Genomic DNA, 25,341 nt, shown 5'->3' with positions numbered 1-25,341 from the left:
ACCCATTTGGGAACAAAGTATTGGTAATAATAATAATAGTATTTGTTAAGCGCTAACTGTGTCAAGCACTGTTCTAAGCGTTGAATCATCAGGAGCTGCTGGAAGGTCATTTTTTCCCTCTCCTTTCCAATTACTTTAGAGAGGCCTTTAGTAAAAAGACAGTAGAGATAGTTTTTTTTTTCCTAAGTGATGTAGAAGTTTAGTTATGGAACTGTGGAACCCATTTGGGAACAATGTATTGGTAATAATAATAATAGTATTTAAGCGCTAACTGTGTCAAGCACTGTTCTAAGCACTGAATCATCAGGAGCTACTGGAAGGTCATTTTTTCCCTCTCCTCTCTGATTACTTTAGAGAGGCCTTTAGTAAAAAGACAGTAGAGATAGTTTGCTTTTTTTCTAAGTGATGTAGAAGTTTAGTTATGGAACTGGGGAACCCATTTGGGAACAAAGTATTGACAATAATAATAATAGTATTTGTTAAGTGCTTACTATGTGCCAAGCACTGTTCTAAGCGCTGAATCATCAGGAGCTACTGGAAAGTCATTTTTTCCCCTCTCCTCCGTGATAACTTTAGAGAGGCTTTTAGTAAAAAGACAGTAGAGTTTTGGTTTTTTTTTTCTAAGTGATGTAGAAGTTTAGTTATGGAACTGTGGAACCCATTTGGGAATAAAGTATTGGTAATAATAAGAATAGTATTTGTTAAGTGCTTACTATGTGCCAAGCACTGTTCTAAGTGCTGAATTATCAGGAGCTACTGGAAAGTCATTTTTGTCCCTCTCCCTTCCGATTACTTTAGAAAGGCATTTAGTAAAAAGACTGTAGAGATACATTTTTTTTAGTAGAATGAGATTACAATTCCCTTCTTAAACATCTTTATTATGTAAATAGTTCTGAAATACACCCAGCAGACTTCTGATACAATAGGAATTTTTAATTAAAATTCTTGCAGGGTTCGGGTTTGAGATGTCTCCTAAGTCTGTTATCTAGTTTCTGAAATAACTGCCTGCATTTAAAAGATTCCTCGAATGAAAGTACAAGCTGCTTAGCAGCCCATTTAAATAATGCTGGATATTTTTCTCATGAATGGCGGATGTATATAATAGAAGTCAGTCAAGAATCTGGCCAGTTGGCAACTTTCATTTACTGAACAAAATGCCCATCTTATTGTAGAGATGCCATTTAAATGTAAAACAAAACAACTTCAGTCTGATTGAATTCCATATGCTTTTGTGACTTGAACGCCATTTACAACAAATACCAGCTAGTTGAAAGAAAAAGAAAACTAGATGAGTTGGGTGAATTATTGGAACAAATCCACATGGCTATATTATTTTCGTTGTTGTGGGAATCAGTTTGGAGTGGTTTAATTTTCCTGTTTAGACGATTCATGGAATACTCAGATTGTGCAGTAAAGCATGATTCATCCAGATCCAGGATCTTTAAAATCTAACTATCCTTTATGAAGAAATTAAGGAAAACAAAGTAGTTTTTTACTTTACAACTGGTTGGTTGGGCTCCTTCTTTTGACAGTGATCAACTAAGAATCATAATTGTGGTATTTAAGTGCGGTTTAGCGTGGTGGGTAGAATACAGGCCTGAGAGTCATGGGTCATGGGTTCTAATCCCGGCTGTGCCACTTCACTTTGCTTGTGTCCACCCCAGTGCTTAGTACAGTGCCTGTCACATAGTAAGTGCTTAACAAATACCATCATTTTTATTATTATTGTTATATTCCAGGCACTCTAATAAGCACTGGGGTGGGTACAAGCAAATCGGGTTGGACACAGTCCCTGCCCCAAATGCTCACAGTCTTATTCCCCATTTAACAGATGAGGTAACTGAGGCACAGAGAAGTGAAGTGACAAGGCCACACGAAAGAGAAGTGGTGGAGCCGGGATTAGAACTCACGACCTATCATGGGTTGAGCTGTAGAACAGTATTCCAAGAGCCGTGTGCCAACAGGACAAGGGCAGCCAGAAAATGCTGAACTGTGATAAGATACAAAATAAATTGAAGCTTTTGAGCAAAAACAGCCATACTTACTTTCAACACCATTCCAAAGACAGGAAAACATCATGTTTTCCTAATAGAAGAGAACAGTGTGTATATTCAGGCTTCTGAGAGTCTGTCACAAAGAAAGAGAAGGGAAATATTTCATTTTAATCGTAGCAACCTCTTCTGAGAGTGCTGAACGTGCCTTCAGTTTGAGTTCATGTTTTTGCCTCTACTGAGATTCAGCAAGACCGTCGTCTCTTGGTGTGAGAGGATTTGTGCTAATGAGAAAAGGCTATGTGAAAACATCACACCAAATACCGAGATTAGATGACATCCTTCTAAAAATAGGAGCTGAGAGTTCTCTGCTAAAGAACATGACTGTCTACTAGACCAAAATATCACCTTTGGTCTATGGGGCCAGAACAGATAAATGAGAATAAAAATCCATGGATTGTATTTCCGGCTTCGCCTCCTACCCAAGGTCAAAGAGGGAGGAAAAAAAAAATGGCTCTCGGCCTCCCTCTGGTTTTGCATTTTCTTTATATTTGTTTGCATCATTGTCTGTCTCCCCCTGTAGACTGTAAACTCATTGTGGATAGGGAACGTATCTGTTATATTGTATTCTCCCAAGTGATGATTATGATGATGATGGTATTTGTTAAGTGCTTACTATGTGCCAAGCACTGTTCTAAGCACTGGGGTAGATACAAGGTAATCAGGTTGTCCCACGTGGGGCTCACCAACTTAATCCCCGTTTTGCAGATGTGATAACTGAGGCAGAGAGAAGTGAAGTGATCTACCCAGAGTCACACAGCTGATAAGTGGTGCGGCCGGGATTAGAATCCACGACCTCTGACTCCCAAACCCAGGCTCTTGACACTAAGTATAGTGCTCTGCTCTCATTAAGCTTTCAATAAATAAGACTGACTGACTGACTACCAGGAACGAAAGGAAATATAGACTTTTCCAGGGGTGCTAAATCATTCATGCCGGTAAATTTGAAAACTGGAAGTTAAAAGACCTCAGAAAGAGGGGTTCATTTTCAGATGCTGCTTTTGAGCTCTTCTAGGACCAGGATTAGGTCCCTAATGGCCATTTGGGACATAATTACTTTCAGTGCTGGGCTGGTGAGGAGATGGCGTTTCCCACACAGGGGTGGGTCCAGGCAGTGGGCTGAATTCTCTGTGGCCATAGCCCCAAATCATCAACTGGGACCTGTTGTCTGTGAGGGATCCCAGCTGTGGACTCCCAGCAGGAGCCCCTAAACCGGGCTTCCAGTTTTAAGGAGGTCCCATGAGAGGGTTGGGGCCACAGATACTTAATAATAATTATTATTGTATTTCTTAAGGGTTTACTATGTGGCAGGCACTGTACTAAGCACTGGGGCGGATACAAGCAAATTGGGTTGGACACAGTCCCTGTCCCACATGGGGCTCTCAGTTTTAATCCCCATTTTACACGAGTTAACCAAGGCACAGGAAAGTGAAGTGACTTGCCCACGGTCACACACAGACAAGCTTCAGATTCGGATTAGAACCCATGATCTTGTCCTGGATTCAGGGTTTTTCTGGTGGTTGAAAATGGAATTTCTCAGATTTCCGTTCCTTTGCTGTAGCCTTATTAAAAGCACATCTCTTCCAAGAGGTCTTTTCCGACTAAGCCCTCATTTCATCTTCTCCCATCCCCTTCTGTGTCGCCCTCGCACTTGGGTCTGCGCCCTCCAACCTCAGCCCCACAGCATTTATGTATATATCCATAATTTATTTATATTAATGTCCATCTCTCCCTATAGACCATCAGCTTTTGTGCGTGGAAATTGTTGTCCGTCGTATTGAACTCTCCCATGAGGTTGGAATGGTGCTCTGCACAAAATGAGTGCTTAATAAATACGGTCAACTGATTGTCCGGACTGCTTTTCAGTCGCGCACACCCTCGTAGGTGAATTTCACTGTCATTGGTTTCTTCAAATGTAAAGGACAGCTACATATAGAAAGATAGGTAGAGTATAGTATAGAGTATGAATGCCCTCCCTCTGCCCATCCGCCAAGCTAGCTGTCTTCCTCCCTTCAAGGCCCTACTGAGAGCTCACCTCCTCCAGGAGGCCTTCCCACACTGAGCCCCTTCCTTCCTCTCCCCCTCGTCCCCCTCTCCATCCCCCCCATCTTACCTCCTTCCCTTCCCCACAGCATCTGTATATATGTATATATGTTTGTACATATTTATTACTCTATTTATTTTACTTGTACATATCTATTCTATTTATTTTATTTTGTTAGTATGTTTGGTTTTGTTCTCTGTCTCCCCCTTTTAGACTGTGAGCCCACTGTTGGGTAGGGACTGTCTCTATATGTTGCCAACTTGTACTTCCCAAGTGCTTAGTACAGTGCTCTGCACACAGTAAGCGCTCAATAAATACGATTGATTGACTGATTGATTGAGTATAGACTGAGCTCATCCCTTAGGCTGTAAACTCCTAGTGGGTAGGGAGTGTGTGTGTTTCTTGTTTATTGTACTCTCTCAAGTGCTTAGTACAGTGCTTTGCCCACAATAAGCTCTCATTAAATACAATTGAATGAAATAGCGTTATGTCAATGCTTAAGAAAATGTGAGAGCATAGGTATTCCTCGCTCCCATCTTCCATCCCAAGATGACAACTCAAACAGAAAAGCAGATGACAAATAATTGCTACCCAGAACTGTAAAAATCTAGCTTACTGCTCTAGAGTCTTCCTTCAGATGCGTATGCTACAGGGGTCCGTTGAGAGGGATAGCCATGAATCTATTCTAATGTTTGTCTCCAGATTGTAAACTCCTTGTGGTCAGGGATCATGTCTAGCAACTCTGGTGTAAGCGTTTCCCCAACGCTTAGTACAGTGCTCTGCCCACAGTAAGCGCTCAATGAGTGCTTTGATAGAGTGCCATTGATAGATTGATTCAGAGCAACGGCACTGGAAAATGTGGTGACGTTTAAGATGACCGGGGAGGCTTTGGCTTCCATTTCATTGTCCAGCCACAGCAGTTACCTGTTCATAAACCGAGGTGCATCTCTATGCTTTTTGGCGAGGGGGTCGAAATCATCGAAGTGACGATTTCATGCACTGCACCTTCAAGTGAGTCGTCTTCCTCTTTCATTTGAATTGAGAGACATCTTTCGTTTGAGAGACAGAACACGACAAATGCGGAAGAGTTTTTGCCTTGTGAATCAAAAATCAGACATTGTGCCCGCCCCCCATGTCATGTCAGGATCCCTACCGATGTCAGGGTTGGTGCTTAGAATCGGGGGATTCGCCAAAGTGTCAGTCAAGTGAGAGGGAGGGCGGTTGGGTTTTGCGTTACTGTTTCTCAGTAAAAACAGCATGCTTCGAATGCTTTAGATTAGGCAAGACTATTGCTGCCTACCTACCAGGCTTTGAAAATCAGTGGTATTTATTGAGAGCTTACCAGGTGCAAGGTAAGAATAATAATAATAATGTTGGTATTTGTTAAGCGCTTACTATGTGCCAAACACTGTTGTAAGCACTGGGGTAGATACAGGGTAATCAGGTTGTCCCACATGGGGTTTACAGTCTTAATCCCCATTTTACAGATGAGGTAACAAGCACAGAGAAGTTAAGTGACTTGCCCGAGGTCACACAGCTGACAAGCGGCAAAGCTGGGATTAGAACCCACAACCTCTGAATCCCAAGCCCAGGCTCTTTCCACTAAGCCACGTAGTGCTGGCGAGAGTACAATACAACAATGTAACAGACCCATTCTCTGCCCACAGCGAGCGTATGGTCTAGAGGGGGAGAGCAATAGGGTTGCCTGAGCCAAAGGATAGAGTGGTAGAAGGAATATTGAAAGTGATGTTTTGTGCAAGAGATATTTCTTGCACAAAAGGGAATGAAGTCAGTTAGATTTGGGTCAGGAAAGTCGATGGAGCACAGGCCTTGGAGTCAGGAGATCATGGTTTCCACTCCTGGCTTTGCCACTTTTCTGCTATGAGACCTTAGGCAAGTCACTTCTCATCTCTGTGCCTCAGTTACCTCATCTGTAAAATGGTTACTGAGCACTTACTGTTCGAAGTGCACTGAACCAGGCGCTTGGGAGAGTACAATACAACAGAGATAGTAGACCCGTTCCCTGCTCTGTGGGAGTTTAGAGTCTAGAAGTTGAGAGATAATTTGGAAGGAATGAAGAGGGTGGATTGGAGAGTAAGTAGCAAGCAACAAGAGGAGACAGGTAAGATGGGGTGAGGTGGCGGTCAGCTGATTGGGAGGAGTTTTTGCTTCCCATGGAGGGACACTGGAAGCCAGTGGACGGTTTGGAAATGCGGAGAGATGCATGTCTAGTAACGCTTCAGTAAGATGATGATGATGATGATGATGGCATTTGTTAAGCGCTTACTAACAGTGCGTTGCACATAGTAAGCACTTAATAAATGCCATTAATTATTATTATTATTGCTATGTGCTAAGCACAACTATTATTATTATCATCATCATTATTATTGTATCGGCAGCCCACAGCCCTCCCCATCTTTGAAGCCCGCCAGAAAGTCCACCTCCTCCAACCAGCCTTCCCTGATTCATTCCCAGCATCCCAACTCTTAGAAACTCCTCAGCCACTCTAGCCCTTTTGTGCTTATTTGTCCCCATCCTCAACGCTTGTGTGTATATACTTTTATTCCATTGTACATTCAGTAAATTAGGAGGCCTTCCCAGACTGAGCCCCCCCCTTATCCTCTCCACCTCCTCCCCTCCCCATCACCTTCCTCCCTCCCTCTGCCCTACCCCCTTCCCCTCCCCACATCACTTGTATATATTTGTACATATTTATTACTCTATTTTATTAATGATGTGTATATAGCTATAATTCCATTCATGCTGATGGTATTGACACCTGCTTGTTTTGTTTTGTTGTCTGTCTCCCCCTTCTAGACTGTTCTAGACTTCTAGAGCTCGTTGTTGAGTAGGGACCGTCTCTGTATGTTTCCAATTTGTACTTCGCAAGTGCTTAGTACGGTGCTCTGCACACAGTAAGCGCTCAATACGATTGAATGAATGAATTATGTTGATATGTAAATACTTTAATGTCTGTCACTCCTGTTGGAGTGTAAGCTCCTGTTGGGCAGGAAATGTATCACACGGTTGTTTTGTATACCCCAAGCGTTTAGTACAGTACACTGCTCTCAGTGGGTGCTCAGTGTATGTTATGACTACAACTGCTGTGTGACAGAAGCACAGTAAATAAACGTTTTTAAAAAGAATACAAAATAAGGAATACAGAACAAATGATCTTGTGATACCCACAAGTTCTGTGGGGTTACTGGAGCTATTAGAACAAAGAGGCCTAGGAGTCAAGAGGGACCTGGGTTCTAATCCCAGCTCTGCCACTTGTCTTCTGTGTGACCTTGGGCAAGTCAATTCACTTCTCTGTGCCTCAGTTACCTCATCTGTAAATTGGAGATTAAGACTTTGAGCCCCATGTAGGACATGGACTGTGTCCAGCCTGATTATCTTGTATCTACCCCAGCGCTTAGTACAGTACTGGCACATAGTAAATGCTTAACAAATACCATAAAAAAGGAAAAGTACAGTTAAATAGGGAAGGTTTGGGGATTTTAGTAGAGCTGCGACGGCAGTAAAAAACATTCTGAGAAATGGAATGATTGTTGTCAATATTTGGTCCATGGAATATATAGAGTTAGCTAGAGTGAAGTTTTGAATTACTGATTGCCATGAGTAATTACCAACAGCTGAATACTTATTAAGGACCCTTACTGGTATTCAGTCTTTCAGAACAGGTGGTATTCCCAGCTCATTTTGAACACCCTACCTTTCTCGTTATTCAGTTAATAAATCATTTTTAGTCTTGCAAAATGCAAAGCGTTGAGGTATAAATGGACACATCCCATAAGATAAGAACCGCAAAATGGCCATCTCAAGTCTCACAAAATTCATCTTCCCCGACTTTCTCTTTTAAGCTTGGTGACTACTACTGCGATGCATCTGGGAGGTTTTCTAAATTCCTCTTTCATAGAATATTATGCTGGGGTTTTAGCATTGCTGTGGATCTTTTTAGTAAATACAAGTTTAAAAAATTAGTACTCTAGTCTAAACAGCCTTTCAAACATTCGAGAATACGCTTGTGATGACACATTCTAGAATCCGTTGTTGATTGTTATTATTCTTTCTTCCCCAGACTTCAGCCCCAGCTGGTGGGGACTGTAATAGATTAGCAATATGTAAGTCATTTCTCTATAAGAAAAATTCACACAGCAAGACTTTCTCTCTAGTTTCTTCATTGCGATTGCCAGACACCACTACCCTCCCCATCTCTCAAACATGAAACCTTGGAATGTGTAACATGTAACCTTGGAATATGTACTCTTTCCCTCCTCTCATTCCCTCAGCCCCAAATTGAGTGTGTCATTAAGTCTTCTCAGTCCTTCCACTGCTTTTCCAGAATCTGACCTTACCTCTCCATCCAAACTGCTACTACGCCGATCCCAGCACGCACTTATCATATCTCACCTTGATTACTGCATAATAATAATAATGATGGCACTTATTAAGCGCTTACTATGTACAAAGCACTGTTCTAAGCTCTGGGGAGGTTACAAGGTGATCAGGTTGTTCCACTGGGGGCTCACAGTCTTCATCCCCATTTTACAGGTGAGGTCACTGAGGCCCAGAGAAGTGAAGTGACTTGCCACACAGCTGACAGTGGAGCCGGGATCCGAACCCTTGACCTCTGACTCCAAAGCCCGTGCTCTTTCCACTGAGCCATGCTGCTTCTCCTAAGGCATCAGCCTCCTCACTGCCCTCCCTGCCTCCCGTCTCTCCCCTCGCCAGTCCACATTTCAGTCAGCTGCTGGGATCATTTTTTTAGCATATTGGTCTGTGCATATTTGTCCACTCCTCAGAATAATAATAATAATAATAATAATAATGGCATTAGATAAGCGCTTACTATGTGCAGAGCACTGTTCTAAGCGCTGGAACCTCAGAAACCTCTAGTGGTTACCCGTTTTCTCTGCATCAAGAAGAAACTCCTGAACGGAAACTTCCAGACACTTGGATTAGCTCTCCCTCTTCTCTCCCAACTCTCCCACCTCAATCCTCTCCTGCTAAACTACTCACCGAGCCTCAGTCTCATCTCTCCCAGGGCTGACCCCTTGCTCTCCCCCCTCTCTGGTGTGGAGCTTCCTTTCCCATCACATCTGGCAGACTATTTCATTCATTCTTTTAGTCATGTGTATTGAGTGCTTACAGAGTCCAGAGGATTGTACTAAGCGCTTGGGAGGGTATAATATAACAATAAACGGACACATCCCCTGCCCTCAACGAGCTACAGCCTAGACCACTGCTCTCCCCTTCTTCAAAGCCGTTTTGAAATCACATCTCCTCCAGGAGACGTTCCTTGACTAATCCCTTATCATCCCAATTTATTTTCCTCTTACTGTTTCATCACCCACTAAGCACTTGGACACACACACACACACACACACACACACACACGTCCTTTGTATACCCCCAGTTGCACTTAATAATAATAGTAATAATAATGATGGTATTTGTTAAGCACTTACTGTGTGCCAAGCACTGTTCTAAGCACTGGGGGAGATTCAAGGTTATCAGGTCATCCCACATGGGCTCACAGTCTTAATCCCCATTTTACAGATGAGCTAACTAAGGTACAGAGAAGTTAGGTAGTTTGCCCAAGGTCACACAACAGACAAGTGGCGGACCCCGGATTAGAACCCACGTCCTCTGACTCCCAAGCCACACTGCTTCTCATGTTTGTATACTTACATACTTCATGCTTTATTACTTCTTCTTATCTATAATTGATTTTAGTGCAAGTGTCTCCCCGTTAGATTGTAAAATCTTCGAGATCAAGGCTTATGTCTACTTCTCCTAGTTGACTCACACAGTAGATGCTCAATAAACCATACTGATTGATTTAGTCCCGAAGGGTGAGTTGCCTTAGGTGGTTGTGGTAAATCACAGCTCTAACCTCAAAGAGTTGCTAACAGACTCTTGCTCAGTAATTCAGAGCATGTTTTTTTGGCAATAGGTAATTTCTTTTCCACCCATTTTTCGTGAGGTGAACATCGCTCTGCTGGCATAAAGCTGGGCTGATTAGTGTATATTGCAGAATTTATGTCTGGAATAATTATAAAGTGCCTGAGATTTCCAAGGTTAAAGTATTTTGTAAAGTGATATCCTGTCCTCTCAGGAACCTGGTCATTCTCCCAAAGCACCTCGTAGAAAAGAAGCATAGCAAAGACCAAACTCAAGTAACGTAGGCTCCGTGGCCTAGTGGATAGTGCCTGGGAGTCAAAGGACCTGGGTTCTAGTGCCAGTTCAACCACTTGTCTACTGGGTGACCTGGGGTAACTCACTTAACGTCTCTGAGTCGCAGTTACTTCATCTGTAAAAGGGGGATTAGGATGGTGAGCCCAGTATGGGACAGGGAATGTGTCCAACCTAAAATGATCTTGTATGTATATACTTGTATATATGTATATATGTTTGTACATATTTATTACTCTATTTATTTTACTTGTACATATCTATTCTATTTATTTTATTTGTTAATATGTTTGGTTTTGTTCTCTGTCTCCCCCTTCTAGACTGTGAGCCCACTGTTGGGTAGGGACTGTCTCTATGTGTTGCCAACTTGTACTTCCCAAGCGCTTAGTACAGTGCTCTGCACACAGTAAGCGCTCAATAAATACGATTGATTGATAGATGTACCCCAGCGTTTAGTACAGTGCCTGTCACATAATAAGCACTTAGCAATGACTATAAAGAGAAGAGAAGCCACGAGAAGCAGCGGGGCTCAGAGAAGCAGCGGGGCTCAGTGGAAAGAGCCCAGGCTTTGGAGTTAGAGGTCATGGGTTCTAATCCCGGCTCTGCCACTTGTCAGCTGTGTAACTTTGGGCAAGTCACTTAACTTCTCTGTGCCTCAGTTACCTCATCTGTAAAATGTGGATTAAGACTGAGCCCCCCATGGGACAACCTGATCACCTTGTAACCTCCCCTTCACTTAGAACAGTGCTTGGCACATAATAAGTGCTTAATTAATGTCATCATTATTATTATTATAAAAAAAGTTAGAATGGCAGTAACTTTTTCCAATTTTTATGAACTCTGTGTAGATCTATATGTAGAACATAATTGGCTTTTGGTGCATAAACCCTTGGGTATGCAATGACTACCATAATTATTGCTGCTCCTATACCTAGGGTATAATGGATAGTGGATTACGGTGGGCTGCAGAAGCTAAGCAAGTATTTTTTCAACTCTTTATTAGAAACTTTTCAGGACATTTCACTGCCAGGTCATCTAAGGCGGCCCCTTAGATTCTTATGGTGGAACTACTTTTCTGGATTTTCACAACACCATAATGTCTAATGTCGTTAAGTATTTGGGGGGGTGTTTGTATTCACTAGTGACTCTGAGTCACTGATTCGCTCCTCACTCTTGGCAAGACCATGGAGGATTGAATCCCAAACTGTGGTTTTTGAATCCCAAGAGCTGTTGTGTTACGTTAAGTTCTCCAGCCCCTGCCAGAGTTTATAAGGTTAAATCTAGAGAGCCATGTCTTTTTCATTAAGCACAGCTAATGTCTGGTCAAGTAACTCTGTTGTGCGAACATCCAGAGTTTTCAGAAGTGATCTTTTGGTTGTTGTGCTCTCCAAATGAGAGTTTCCAAGCATCTTGACAATCGATCAGTGGTATTTTTTGAGCGCTTACTGTATGCAGAGCACTGCACTAAATGCTTGGGAGAGTGCAATATAACAGAGTTGGTGGATACATTCCCTACCCATGGTAGTCATAGTCAGTCAGTCATATTTTTTGAGTGCTTACTGTACCCAGACCACTGTATTAAGTGCTTTGGAGAGTACAGTATAACAATAAACAAACACATTCCCTGCCCACATTGAGCTTACAGTCTAGAGGGGGAGAAGGACATTAGTATAAATAATATAAAGTCATCCTCACAGCCAGGAATTGGGCCAACAGGGCCTAGGGTGGGAGCGAGATGGGGGGAGACCGGCGGGTTTATTTGGAAGCGGTGAGCCGGAGCTCGTAATATCTGAGGCAGAAGATTTCAGTGCACAAAGAGGAGCAGCCTGTACCTTGGATTTCCTCATTCCTTCCTGGTCAGACTCCCTGGGCAGGGCTCCTGCGAGGCTCAGGGAGACAGTGAGTTTGATGAAGTGTATTTAATCATTCATTCAATTGTATTTATTGAGTGCTTACTGTGTGCAGAGCACTGTACTAAGCGCTTGGGAAGTACAAGTCGGCAACATATAGAGACAGTCCCTACCCAACAACGGGCTCACAGTCTAGAAGGGGGAGACAGACAACAAAACAAAACTTAGACGGGTGTCAGAACTGTCAGAACAAATAGAATTAAAGCTACATGCACATCATTAACAAAATAAATGGAATAGTAAATATGTACAAGTAAAATAAATAGAGTAATAGATCTGTACAAATATATACAAGTGCTGTGGGGAGGGGAAGGAAGTAGGAACTACGTGCACTTATTGATTATCCTTTGTTGTGCAGTTACAGTTGTGCCTGGTGCTGATTTCTCCTGTCCTCCTTAGACTCTTGATCTGCTTGAATTCTCTGATCACGGAGACATCCCATCTAGACTGTGAGCCCACTGTTGGGTAGGGACCATCTCTATATGTTGCCAACTTGTACTTCCCAAGCGCTTAGTACAGTGCTCTGCACACAGTAAGTGCTCAATAAATACGATTGATTGATTGATTACTGCATGCCAGGTTGGTTTGGCCATAACTGTTGTCTCCCAGGAGGCCACAACTGTCATGCCTTTTTTGAAATTTGTGCTTCCTTGGACCCCATCTGTAAGCCATGAACACTGTCAGTACTCCTGTCAAACTTTTGATCTCCTACAGTCTGAAAGGATTCTCTAAAGAATCAATCAATCGTATTTATTGAGCACTTACTGTGTGCAGAGCACTGTAGGCTACACAGGGCATCAAAACTAGGTGTCCCACTGGAAGTGCTTAGAGGAGGGAAACTGTGTACCCTTTAAGCACTGGGTATTTACCCCACATTCAGCCCCACAACACACGTGTGTAGCTGTAAATCATTTTAACAGATGTCACCCCCTCTGGACTCTAAGCTCCCCCAGTGGGCAGGGAGCAAGTCCACCAACTCCGTTGTATTATACTCTCCCAAGCACTTAGCAGACAGAGCAGTACTCGGCACACAGTAAGCCCTCAATAAATACCATTGCTTTGATCGATTGGATGCTCCAAAATCTTTAAAAGTCTCAGCATGGGGGTCCAGTCCATTAAACCTCTAAACAATAAGCTTTAAACCATTTGGGCAGAGGTGGGGTGTGTGGGGGTGGTGAGGGGGAGTGAGGGTTAGGTTTGATGGGGTGGCTTTGTGCATCAAGAAAGGAGAGCTTAGGTAGGGAGTTTAGACTGTGAGCCCACTGTTGAGTAGGGACTGTCTCTATATGTTGCCAACTTGTACTTCCCAAGTGCTTAGTACAGTGCTCTGCACACAGTAAGCGCCCAATAAATACAATTGAATGAATGAATGCATGAAAGTGGGTCATGATTGCCTGGGAATAGATGGAGAGGGGAGGTCTCTTGTTGAGAGAACTGTTTTGGGTGGAGGGGAGAGAAGACAGATCAGGAGGTTGAGGTTTGTGGGCCAGATTTCTCACTGTGTGACCTTGGGCAAGTACCTTAACATATCTGTGCCTCAGTTACTTCATTTGTAAAATGGGGAATAAAACTGTGAGCCCTATGTGGGACGGTGACTGGGTCCAACCTGATTAGCCTGTGTCTACCCCAGTGCTTAGTACATTGCCTGGCACATAGTAGCCCACTGTTGGGTAGGGACTGTCTCTATATGTTGCCAACTTGTACTTCCCAAGCGCTTAGTACAGTGCTCTGCACACAGTAAGCGCTCAATAAATACGATTGATGATGATGATGATGATAGGGCGGGGGGGATGGGCTGGAGGAGAGGAAAAAGGGGGCCCACTCTGGGAAGGCCTCCTGGAGGAGGTGAGCTCTCAGTAGGGCTTTGAAGGGAGGAGGAGAGCTAGCTTGGCGGATGTGTGGAGGGAAGGCATTCCAGGCCAAGGGGAGGACGTGGGCTGGGGGTCGACGGCGGGACAGGCGAGAATGAGATGCAGTGATTAGGTTAGCGGCAGAGAAGCAGAGGATGCAGGCCGAGTTGTAGAAGGAGAGAAGGAAGGTGAGGTAGAAGGGGGCCAGGTGATGGAGAGCCTTGAAGCCAAGAGTGAGGAGTAATCCTCAGGGGGCTTTCTTCTGGCAGTTATCCTTACTCCACACCCCCTCACGCACCCTGCAGGACCCAGCTGTCCCCCCACCCCCTCCAGTGCCCTGTGGTAAAGTTGACATGATCTCTTAACTAGCCAGCAAGCATGGGTCAACAATAGCAGCGCGTGGTTCCCGGAGGAAAGAATTCCCGTTTCCATTGTTTGATTTTTGCAGCTGCCCACATCTACAGATGGGGAAGCAGAGAGACCAAAAAGTTGACTTTGGCTACCCCTCTGAATCACTACTTTCCCAAGGCATAGCAGACTCATCTGTTGCCTCTCTGTCTGGGAAGTCTTTTTCCTGCTCCCTGTTCCAAAGCTTCTTTTCATTTTTCTTTTCTATCCGCCTGCTCCCTGGAAGGTAGGTTTTCCTGAGAGAGCAGGAGGGCAGTGTTTATAGGGCCCAGGCAGCCATTTCACTTTGCTGCCTCTCAGGGAAATGAAGGAAGTTGAACCCGTACCAAGCAGTCACTCCTCTCTAAGAGCACTATGAACGACGTAATTTTTGTGCAGAGAATTCAGCAAGAAATCACTTGTCTTTGTGGAGGTCTTCCCGAAGGCAGCCAGCTTGAGGGGGAAAAGACTGTCTGCCTCAAAGCCTCTTGGGGTATAATTAAGCAACGTGGCCTGGTGGCTAGAGCACAGTCCTGGGAGTCAGAAGGGCTTGGGTTCTAATCTGGGATCTGCCACTTGTCTGCTGTGTGATCTTGGACAAGTCATTTCACATCTCTGTGCCTCAGATTCCTCATCTGGAAAATGGGCATTCTAAGTCTGTGAGCCCTATGTAGGACAAGGACTGTATCCAATCTGATTAGCTTGTATCTACCCCCAGGGCTTAGTACATTGCCTGGCACATAATAAGCGTGTAACAAATACCATTTTAAAAAAAAGTTAAAGAAGTGGGGTGTGAGTTTCTTGGTAGTCATCTGATGTGGACAGTCAGTTTTCATGAGAAGTGTGGTTAGGAAATCCCTGTGGAGCAAACTGAAGTTATTATTATTATCATCATTATTACTGTTATTAATCAATCAATCAATCGTATTGAGCGCTTACTCATCATCATCATCAATCGTATTTATTGAGCGCTTACTATGTGCAGAGCACTGTACTAAGCGCTTGGGAAGTACAAATTGGCAACATATAGAGACAGTCCCTACCCAACAGTGGGCTCACAGTCTAAAAGGGGGAGACGGAGAACAAAACATACTAACAAAATAAAATAGAATAGATATGTACAAGTAAAATTAAATAAATAGAGTAATAAATATGTACAAACATATATACATATATACAGGTGCTGTGGGGAAGGGAAGGAGGTAAGATGGGGGGGATGGAGAGGGGGACGAGGGGGGAGAGGAAGGAAGGGGCTCAGTCTGGGAAGGCCTCCTGGAGGAGGTGAGCTCTCAGCAGGGCCTTGAAGGGAGGAAGAGAGCTAGCTTGGCGGATGGGCAGAGGGAGGGCATTCCAGGCCCGGGGGAGGACGTGGGCCGGGGGTCGATGGCGGGACAGGCGAGAACGAGGTACGGTGAGGAGATTAGCGGCGGAGGAGCGGAGGGTGCGGACTGGGCTGGAGAAGGAGAGAAGGGAGGGGAGGTAGGAGGGGGTGAGGTGATGGACAGCCTTGAAGCCCAGGGTGAGGAATTTCTGCCTGATGCGCAGATTGATTGGTAGCCACTGGAGATTTTTGAGGAGGGGAGTAATATGCCCAGAGCATTTCTGGACAAAGATAATCCGGGCAGCAGCATGAAGTATGGATTGAAGTGGAGAGAGACACGAGGATGGGAGATCAGAGAGAAGGCTGATGCAGTAGTTACTGTGTGCAGAGCACTGTACTAAGCGCTTGGGAAGTACAAGTTGGCAACATATAGAGACAGTCCCTACCCAACAGTGGGCTCACAGTCTAGAAGACTGTTATTACTATTACAGTGGCATTTATTAAGCACTTACTATGTGCTTAGAGGCAAAGTAGATCCGAAGTTACTGGACACAGTCCCTGTCCCACCTGGAACTCACAATCTATCTTATGCCCATTTTACAAATGATAAAACTCAGGCCCAGAAAGGTTGTGACTTTTTTATAGTATTTATTAAGTGTCTACCATGTGTCAAACACTGTTCTAAACGCTGGGGTAGGTACAAGTTAATTAGGTTGGACACAGTCCCTGTCCCGCATGGTGTTCACAGTCGAAGTAGGAGGGAGAACAAGAGAACTGAAGCACAGAGAAATGACTTGCCGAGGTTACTCAGCAAGCAATTGGCAGATCCAGGGTTAGAATTCAGATCCTCTGACGCCCAGGCTCTTTCCACCAAGGCCACACTGCTTCTCCGCTGTCACATTGTATGCCAGTAATGGAGCTTGGAATTGACACCTATTTCCCTGTCCCGTGCTCTTTCCACTAGATCGCTTGACATCTTGGTAGGTGTGAAAACTTCAGAGCTTCTCATTTTCAGTTTTCTCCAACCTACATCACCTCGCTGCTCTCCTCTTCTAGACTGTGAACCCGTGTTGGGTAGGGATTGCCTCTATTTGTTGCCGAATTGCGCTCTCCAAGCACTTAGTACAGTGGCTCTGCACACAGTAAATACGATGGAATGAATGAACCTCATTCCTCTGACGCCCACCTTCTCACTGTACCTCGAACTTGTCTCCCTTGCCGCCGCCAATCACACTTCTCATGAAAACTGACTGACCACATCAGATGACTGCTAAGAAACTCACACCCCACTTCTTTAACTTTTTTTTAAAATGGTATTTGTTAAACACTTATTATGTGCCTATATCCTGTCTTTGGCCTGGATCGCCCTCCTTCTTCATATCCCACAGACAATGACTTTCCCCCCTGCTTCAAAACCTTATCGAAGGAATATCTCTTCCAAGAGGCCTTCCCTAATTAAGCCCTCCTTTCCTTTTCTCCCACTCTTTTTTTGCATCGCCCTAACTTGGTCCTTTTACTCATCCCCGTCCCAGCGCCAGAGCCCTTATGTACATATCTGTAATTTTTTTGTTTATGTTAATGTCTGTCTCCCCCCTCCACTGTAATAATAATAATAATGGCATTTATTAAGTGCTTACGATGTGCAAAGCACTGTTCTAAGCACTAGGGAGTTTACAAGATTATCAAGTTGTCCCACGTGGGGTTCACAGTCTTCATCCCCATTTTACAGATGAGGTACCTGAGGTACAGAGAAGTCAAGTGACTTTCCCATGGCCTCTGACTCCCAAGCCCAGGCTCTTTCCACTGAGCCACGCTGCTTGGGCAGGGAATGTATCCACTGTTATATTGCATTCTCTCAATCGCTTAGTATGACGCTTTTGTGCATAGTAAGTGCACGATAAATGCAGTGGAAAGAATGAATTATCCCAAGCACTTAGTACAGTGCTCTGCACAAAGTAAGTGTTCAGTCAATACAATTGACTAACTCTACATTTTATCCTCTAATCCTCTTATCAGAACATGTCTTCCATCTCTGTTCTATTTTACTCTCCCAAAGGCTTAGTTCAGTACTCTGCACACAGTAAAGGCTCAGTGAATGTGATTGATTGATTGGTTAGTGTGCAACTACCTTGGAGCTTTGTAGAACGTGTGGCACATAGTAAGCACTTATTAACATATAAGTGCTTGTACATATTTACTATTCTGTTTATTTTAATTTGTTAATTAATTTTGTTTTGTTGTTTGTCTCCCCCTTCTAGACTGCGAGCCCATTGTTGGGTAGGGACCGTCTCTATATGCTGCCAACTTGTACTTCCGAAGCGCTTAGTACAGTGCTCTGCACACAGTAAGCGCTCAATAAATACAATTGAATGAATGAATGAATGAATCAGAGTCACCTGAACAGACCGATACCTCAAAATGCTGTAAGCTAGAGCTTTCCCCCAGCCTTCTCTGTGTTTGTTTAAAAAACCTATGTGATGGGTTTTGTCATTCCTAAAGCACAAAAATATTCACTCCTTTCCGGTACCTGGTTTTCCACAGTTTACCGAAGCCTAGTTTGCATTAATTTCCAAAGAATTTAGCCCAAAGTTCTGCATCGAGTGCTCCCTGAATACTCTTAATGATGGTTATCCTATCAGTGCTTTGATGGCATCAGTATTCTTACCCTTCCTTATGAAATCAATCAATCGATCGCATTTATTAGAGCGCTTATTGTGTACAGAGCACCATACTAAGTGTTTGGGAGAGTGCCGTATAACAGAGTTGGTAGGCCTATTCCCTGCCCACAACGAGCTTGCAGTTTTGAGGGGGAGACAGTCATTAATATAAATTAACAAACTAAATAAATAGTGGATATGTACGTAAGTGTTATGGGGCTGTGGTGGGGGGTGAAAGGAAGGCAGTGTGGCATCATGGAAAGTTGAAGGGCTTGGGAGTCAGGACACCTGGGTTCTAATCTCAGCTCCACCGCTTGCTTACTGAGGGACCTTTAGGCAAGGCAGTATCCACTCTGTGTTTCAGTTTCCTCTTCTCTAAAATGGAGATAAAATACCTGCTCTCCCTATTTATTAGAATGTGAACTCTGTGTGGCACAGGGACTATATCCAATCTGATTATCTTGTGTCTACCCGATTTATTACTGCAGTCCTTGGCATACAGTAAGCATTTAATAAATAAAGATTATCATTATTATCATGGAAGGTGGGCTTATAGCTCAGTTGATGAGTTGCTCTTAGTGGTGATTTTATTTTCAGACTGTGTATTTTCAGACTTTAGCCGGGTGTTTCATAGGAAAGCTAATTAACTGTAAACAAGCCAAAAGAATGTATCCCAAAATGTGCTTTGAAGATTTCCTAAATGCTTTTAAACACCACTCACACATCTTTGTTTAATTACTGTCCCGAGAACTCCAGTTTGGAGATAAAATACCTGCTCTCCCTCTTTATTAGAATGTGAACCCTGTGGGGCACAGGGACTATATCCATTCTGATTATCTTGTGTCTACCCCATTTATTACTGCCATCCTTGGCATACAGTAAGCATTTAATAAATAAATATTATCATTATTATCATGGAAGGTTGGCTTATAGCTCAATTGATCAGTTGCTCCTAGTGGTGGTTTTATTTTCAGACTGTGTATTTTCAGACTTTAGCCGGGTGTTTCATAGGAAGGCTAATTAACTGTAAACAAGCCAAAAGAATGTATCCCAGAATGTGCTTTGAAGATTTCCTAAATGCTTTTAAACACCACTCACACATCTTTGTTTAATTACTGTCCCGAGAACTCCAGTTTGGAGATAAAATACCTGCTCTCCCTCTTTATTAGAATGTGAACCCTGTGGGGCACAGGGACTATATCCATTCTGATTATCTTGTGTCTACCCCATTTATTACTGCCATCCTTGGCATACAGTAAGCATTTAATAAATAAATATTATCATTATTATCATGGAAGATTGGCTTATAGCTCAATTGATCAGTTGCTCTTAGTGGTGGTTTTATTTTCAGACTGTGTATTTTCAGACTTTAGCCGGGTGTTTCATAGGAAAGCTAATTAACTGTAAACAAGCCAAAAGAATGTATCCCAGAATGTGCTTTGAAGATTTCCTAAATGCTTCTAAACACCACTCACACATCTTTGTTTAATTACTGTCCCGAGAACTCCAGTTTGCCCAGCCATTCTATAAAACACCATAGCAGTGGAATTTTTCTTATAATGATTTCAATATAAGGAAAGCATGAGTAAGAACTGGGAGAATGCGCATCGAAAACTGCCCTCTGTCTTTAGAAAATTCCCAGAAATGCGAGGCATTGACGGAAATGCCTCGTTGCTAATATAACAGGTCATGCAATTTTTCTCCGGCAGGCAGCCAGTCTGTTTCATGACAGCCACAGCTTGTGTGATTGGGCTAGGTTTTTCCACACCGATAACTGTGTCTGACATAAATGATTTGCTCATGATCGTTTCTTAAATCAGAGTCCTATCTGTTTCCAAACCCTCTTTGAAAAGTCATCCGTACCAAAAATGGGTTAGATCATTTGTGCCAAATGCATTTGAACCCGATGAGCGGGTATTAACAAGCTAATTGCATGAAGTCGATGAAAAAAAGGAGCACGAAGGGAGGCACATTTGATGACTGTTCAGTCAATTAATGGTATTTACTGAGGACCTACTGAAGCAAAGTCCTGCACTAGTCCTTTGCCGGAGTATGCCAGAAGCAAAATACATGTTCACTGCCCACAAGGAGCTTACAGGCGGTATGGCCTAGTGAATGATCACCATCCTGGGAGTCAGAAGGACCTGGGTTCTAATCCTGGCTCCACCACATGACTGCTGTGCGACCTTGAGACAATCACTTCACTTCTCTGGGCCTCAGTTCCCTCATCTGTAAAATGGGGATAAGAAGTGATTGACAAGTAGTGGGAGCAGGAGGTTCCATGACAGATTGGCACATTTTGTGCTGACACATTAATCAGGTAAAATCCTTCAAGGTGATCTGATAAACCGAGAGGTTTATATTGGCTCCTGATCAAGTGTCTTTATCATATTTTAAATTATTCATTCATTCAGTCGTATTTATTGAGCGCTTACTGTGTGCAGAGCACTGTACTAAGCGCTTGGGAAGTACAAGGTGGCAACATATAGAGATGGTCCCTACCCAACAGCGGGCTCACAGTCTAGAAGGGGGAGACAGACAACAAAACAAAACATATTAACAAAATAAAATAAATAGAATAGATATGTACAAGTTAAATAAATAAATAGAGTAATAAATATGTACAAACACAAATTCATATCTACAGGTGCTGTGGGAAGGGGGAGAGGAAGGAGGGGGCTCAGTCTGGGAAGGCCTCCTAAATACGATTGAATGAATGAATGAAATTAGAAAGTAGTCCAGTCGTACAACTGGGGGTGGCACCAGGGAAGAGGAAGGTGGGACTTTCCTGTGGGAACTGATCCCTCTCTGGGCTGGCTGCCCCAGTCACCAGGAGAGAGGGGAGGTGGAAGAAAATAATAGTAATAATTATAAAGACTATAGTATTTAAGTGCTTACTATATGCCAAGCGTCTCTCTTCGGGTCACACCTGGAGAATTTCCAGTACTCTACCAGTCTTGACTATGGGAGGGAGATTCAAGCAGAGGCCTACCCATTCCTTTCCTAGCTTGGCCAGTGGCTAGCGAGTGGCAGGCAATCTGCTACAAGTCAGAACTCACCTTTGCTGGGCAGTAGCAGCATGGGAGAGAGTCGAGGGCGGAGACTCAAGTTGACTGCGCGGAAGGAGGCAATGGTAAACCACTTCTGGATTTTGACCCAGAAAACTCTATGGATCCACTACTAGAACGATTGCAGAGGGAAATGGGGTGTTCTGGAAGCAGTGTATCCATGGTGTCATTATAGGTCAGAGACGACCTGATAGCATAAAACAAGATTTGCCAAGCACTGGGGTAGATACAAGGTAATCAGGTTGGACATAGTCCCTGTCACACGGGGCTCACAGTCTTCATCCCCATTTTACAGATGAGGTAACTGAGGCCCAAAGAAGTGAAGCGACTTGCCCAATGTCACACAGCAGACACGTGGCGGAGCTGGGATTAGAACCCAGGTCCTCTGACTCCCGTGCCGAGGAGAAGCCAGAGCACCTACGTCCCGACTCCCACCTTTTAGTCTGTGAGCCCACTGTTGGGTAGGGACTGTCTCTATATGTTGCCAACTTGTACTTCCCAAGCGCTTAGTACAGTGCTCTGCACACAGTAAGTGCTCAATAAATACAATTGATTGATTGATTGATTGGAGAGATTGTGCCCCCTCTCTCCTGTATCTCCTCCCCGGGACCCTTTGATCGGGGTTTGGAGGGCGGGAGTCAGGCCAGCACCAGATTGACTGGCAGATGTCAATCAGAGGGGACGCAGGGCCATGTTGAGTCGCAATTCAGCCCCTTCTCCTAGAGATCGGGAGGGAGCCCGGATGCAGCCGTGACCCAAACAAACACCTGTTAAGCAAATTTCACGCTGGTCACATACCCATTTTTGTGGATTAATCGGAGATAGCTTCTCAAAGGATGGGGGATTTTCCAAGGGATGTGAAGATGGAGAAGGCTGTGGTCTGGGCCGTTTGCCAGAAGGGCAAGAGTTCCAGTCTGTTACGACAGTGCGAGCGATGGCGTTGAGGGGTGGAAAGTTGAACAGGATTCGGTTACAGGATGAATTTGGGAGGAGCGAGCTGGGAAGTAGAGGGTGAAAAGACCTGAAGTATGGGCCGGGGAAGACGGGGGGAAAACCCAGAAGCCAAAGGTAAAGGGGTTTTTGTTTGATGCAGAAGGAAGTAGATATCCATTTGAGGATGTTTGAATAATTTGAACAGTGTTTCAAGAAGATGACCCTGGCCGCAGCGTGGAGAGGAGGCCAAAGGTGGGGAGAGGCTGATGCCGTCGGTGGATTTATTTATTCATTCAGTCAATCAGTCATATTTATTAAGCGCTTACAGTGTGCAGAGCACTGTACTAACCCCTCGGGGAAGCAGAATACAACAATAAAGAGTGACAGTTCCTGCCCACAAGAAGTCACAGTCTAGAAGGGGGAATCACGTGAGAGAGCAGGAAGTAGGGTGGTAGCTGTTTGGTTATAATAATAAGAATAATAATAATTGTGGTATTTGTTAAGCGCTATGTGCCAGGCACTGTACTAAGCGCTGGGGTGGATACAAGTAAATTGGTTTGGACGCAGTCCCTGTCCCACAAGCGGTTCACACTCTCAAATCCCCATTTTACAGGTGAGGTAACTGAGGCATATAGAAGTAAAGTGGCTTGCCCAAGGTCACACAACAGACAAGTGGAGGAGCTGGGATTAGGACCTATGACCTTCTGACTCTCAGGCCTGTGGTCCATTCAGTACGCCATGCTGCTGTGAAGTAGGATCAATTCTGGACTGTGAGCCTGTTGTTGGGTAGGGACTGTCTCTATATGTTGCTGACTTGTACTTCCCAAGCGCTTAGTACAGTTCTCTGCACTCAGTAAGCACTCAATAAATACGATTGAATGAATATGGGGAAGATTTTGGAGGAAGAGAAGCAGTGTGTCTTATTGCATGTTTTGTTTTGTTGTCTGTCTCCCTGTTCTAGACTGTGAGCCCGTTGTTGGGTAGGGACCATCTCTATATGTTGCTGACTTGTACTTCCCAAACGCTTAGTACAGTGCTCTGCACACAGTAAGCGCTCAATAAATACGATTGAATGAATGAATGGATAGGGCACAAGCCTGGACATCAGAAGGATCTGGTTTCTAATACCAGCTCTACCGCATGTTGGCTCTGTGACCTTGGGCAAGTCATTTAACATCTCTCTGCCTCAGTTATCTCATCTGTAAAATGGGGATTAAGGCTTTGAACCCCATGCAGGACAGGGACTGTGTCCAACCTGACTACCTTATATATACTCCAGCACATAGTAAGCGCTTAACAAATACCATTAAAAAAATAAGAGAGAGAGCCAGGTTTAGCAGACGATTGAATGAGAAAAACTTAAAGATAGGGAGTCAAGGATGCCACCAAGGCTCTGGGCTTCTGGGACTGGTTTTGTGACCGTTATTGCTCAGAAGGGGGAAAGCGAAGAAAGAAAATGAGAAGTTTAGTTTTTGACACGTTGAGTTTGAGGAACCACTAGTTTATACAAGGAGGCTGTAAGCTCTTTGTGGGCAAAGAATGTACTCTCAAGCATGTAGTACAGTGCCCAGCACTCAGTAAGGCCTCAGTAATTGATTGATTGAAACATTAGGGATTGTGAGCTAGAGTAATTGAAAAGAGGTGCGGGAAAAAAGAAGTCTTATGCTGTTGTCTATTAGTCAATCAATCAATCGTATTTATTGAGCGCTTACCTTGTGCAGAGCACTGTACTAAGCGCTTGAGAAGTACAAGTTGGCAACATATAGAGACAGTCCCTACCCAACAGTGGGCTCACAGTCTAAAAGGGGGAGAAATAATGGCATTTATTAAGCGCTTACTATGTGCCAAGCACTGTTCTAAGCTCTGGGGAGGTGACAGAGTGATCAGGTTGTCCGACAGGGGGCTCACAGTCTTAATCCCCATTTTACAGATGAGGTTAACTGAGGCCCAGTGAAGTGACTTGCCCAAAGTCACCCAGCTGACAAGTGGCGGAGCCAGGATTTGAACCCATGACCTCTGACTCCAAAGCCCGGGCTCTTTCCACTGAGCCACGCTGCTTCTCAAGCAAGCTGCGCTGCTTGTCGCCTCTTACCCATAGAGACTCCATGGACACATCCCTCCCATAACACCCCACCTCCATCTGCAATCATTCCGGTAGCGTATCCATCGAGTTTTCTTGCTAAAAATATGGAAGTGTTTACCATTGCCTTCTTCTGCACAGTAAATTTGAGTGTTTGCCCTTGATTCTCTCCCATGCCGCCGCTGCCCGGCACGGGGGAGTTTTGACTTGTGGCAGATTGCCTTCCACTCGCTAGCCACTGGCCAAGCTAGGAATGGAATGGACAGGCCTCTGCTTGACTCTCCCTCCCGTAGCCAAGACTGATAGAGGACTGGAAACTCTCCCGGTGCGATCCTGAGAGAAGGGAAAAACAAGTAGATGTGGGCATACTGCACGTGGAGGTGGAAGCTAAGGCCATATGAAAGGATGATGAGTGGAGAGACAGACGAGGGGGTCCACTACAGAGCCTCACGGGACACTTTCAGCTAAAGGAAGAGAGGCAGAATGAATTTGAAAAGTAGCCGTCGGAGAGTTATGAAAGGATGATCCCCCTGACAGTGAGTGGAGAGAGAGAGAGAGAGAGATGGGGGCATCCAGTACAGAGCTTCATGGGACATTTTCAGCTAAAGGAAAAGAGGCAGAATGAATTTGACAAGTAGCCTTTGGAGAGTTAGGAGAAGAATCAAATACCATACTGGAAAAGGAATGTGATGTCTATAGATTATACATTAAAAATTACTGATTTATATCAATGTCTGTCTCCCCCCTCTAGACTGCAAGCCCATTTTGGCCAGGGAACGTGACTACCAGCGTGGCTCAGTGGAAAGAGCCCGGGCTTGGGAGTCAGAGGTTGTGGGTTC

General features: G+C 44.2%; 1 protein-coding gene and 2 non-coding genes across 3 annotated transcripts in view; 2 read left to right on the top strand and 1 right to left on the bottom strand.

Annotated features, from left to right (window-relative positions):
• The window catches only part of DDAH1 (dimethylarginine dimethylaminohydrolase 1), a 226,446-nt gene that overhangs the window by 178,829 nt on the left and 22,276 nt on the right, over positions 1-25,341 (top strand). The window lies entirely within an intron of this gene.
• LOC119927431 lies at positions 21,333-21,470 on the top strand. The gene has a single exon (XR_005450434.1). It is a non-coding gene; the product is annotated as a small nucleolar RNA SNORA7 (small nucleolar RNA).
• LOC119927916 lies at positions 24,708-24,845 on the bottom strand. The gene has a single exon (XR_005450881.1). It is a non-coding gene; the product is annotated as a small nucleolar RNA SNORA7 (small nucleolar RNA).

The sequence above is a fragment of the Tachyglossus aculeatus genome, chromosome 4 (genome assembly GCF_015852505.1).
Source record: "Tachyglossus aculeatus isolate mTacAcu1 chromosome 4, mTacAcu1.pri, whole genome shotgun sequence".
In the NCBI taxonomy this organism is placed as follows: Eukaryota; Metazoa; Chordata; class Mammalia; order Monotremata; family Tachyglossidae; genus Tachyglossus; species Tachyglossus aculeatus.
This window is presented reverse-complemented; position numbering and strand designations above follow the sequence as displayed.